At 37.6% G+C, this 1,524-nt stretch overlaps 1 pseudogene; it reads right to left on the bottom strand.

Annotated features, from left to right (window-relative positions):
- On the bottom strand, positions 1-1,524 carry LOC119515802 (annotated as a pseudogene).

Raw genomic sequence — 1,524 nt, 5'->3', positions numbered from 1 at the left:
TCAGAATATTTCTGGAAGGGTGACATTGCTAAGAGGCCACTTCTTGGACCAGCTTCCATTGCAGCCTCTAATGCTGGGCACCTGGCTATCCTCTTCTGTGGCTTTATCCAGACACTGATTACTGTTCACAGGCTACAGGGTTAATTTTACTGGCTCATACTCCAACAGTTGGATGACTTTTTGATGGCATTTGTGCATTGTAACTGAGCCATTAAGTTTGGAAACATCCAAGCAAAGGTTATCTGTTCTATCATTGTTGGTAATATAAAAATCACCTGAATACCTACCACACCTGACAGTTAAGTATTCCAAATTTTTCATTCTCTTTTCTAGCCATTTTATTCAGACACTGATATATTTCCACATTATGTAGCTCTCTCAAAGAGAAATAGTGATATGGAATTTAAGAATCAGGATAAATATCCTGTAAGTACCAAGAGAAAGTTTGGCATTGTAACTTGTGTCTTAGACCAAGTCTTGATATATCTCCATAATCTGACTTTGTAACACCTGGAGAAATTATATAGAAGAAATTCTTGAATTCATCCCTTCAAACTTCTGCAAGCTATCTGTTATTTTTATTGATAACTTTCCCTGTGCTTCTGGAAGTGTGTAAGGTGTAGTTTTACAAAAAAAGTGTCCAACATGTGACATGTAATATTTTCCAAATTACCCGCACACAGACACATCCTAAAGGAAATCTCTGTCTTTTCTCCTCCACAAATATCCATTCCAGCATCATATATTTCCAGTTCTTGAAAGGAATCTCTGTCTATTGGAAAAATGTCTCCTGTCATTGTTGGTGTTCTTACAGGAAGAATCCAATCTCCTATATATTTGTCCATTTCTCTTTGGGTAAGAGAATACCAGTGAAAAATGAGATACAAGTTGAGTCCACCATTGGTCATGTCAGAGCCTGCCATGTGCTCAAAAGTATCATCACTGATTACATCAGTGATAGGTCACACAATGGTTCTACTGTCATGTTTGATCCTGGCCAAGAGAGGTTCCAGCCACCCCATGGTACCCTCATAATGAGCATCAAGAAGTTAATTATTTGACCTTTAGGCACTGCAATTCTTTTAAATCTAGGTCTGATCAATCCAAAATATTGTTGCATTCAAATTACATGAACTGGTAATTTTAATTTCCTAACCCAGGACTCTGGAGACCTTTTCAGAAAGTGTCTTTCACTGGCAACATCTACCAGAACAATTTCTTCTAGCATGTGTCCTGGTGATCAATTAATGACACTATGTACAGTTTGCAGAAGTGTGCTTCAAGCCTCATTGTGGAAAACAATCACCACACTTGTTTTAGGAAGATTATCCAGATATATCTGTGTTTTACACCCTTCCAAACTAACATCTGGTAAGATCAGTTGAGTGCAATCACCTCACTTACCATTAAATTTAACTGATTGATTTTAAACATCTTTTTCATCTTTTCTTGATCCTCTTTAGGAATGATGACTGTTTTCCCCATATGCCCAGAATCCTCAAGAGGCTTTTGTAGTGTCTCCAG

The sequence above is a fragment of the Choloepus didactylus genome, chromosome 19 (assembly GCF_015220235.1).
Source record: "Choloepus didactylus isolate mChoDid1 chromosome 19, mChoDid1.pri, whole genome shotgun sequence".
NCBI lineage: Eukaryota > Metazoa > Chordata > Mammalia > Pilosa > Megalonychidae > Choloepus > Choloepus didactylus.
The sequence above is the reverse complement of the archived record's forward strand: the minus strand, read 5'-3'. Positions and strand labels throughout refer to the sequence as shown.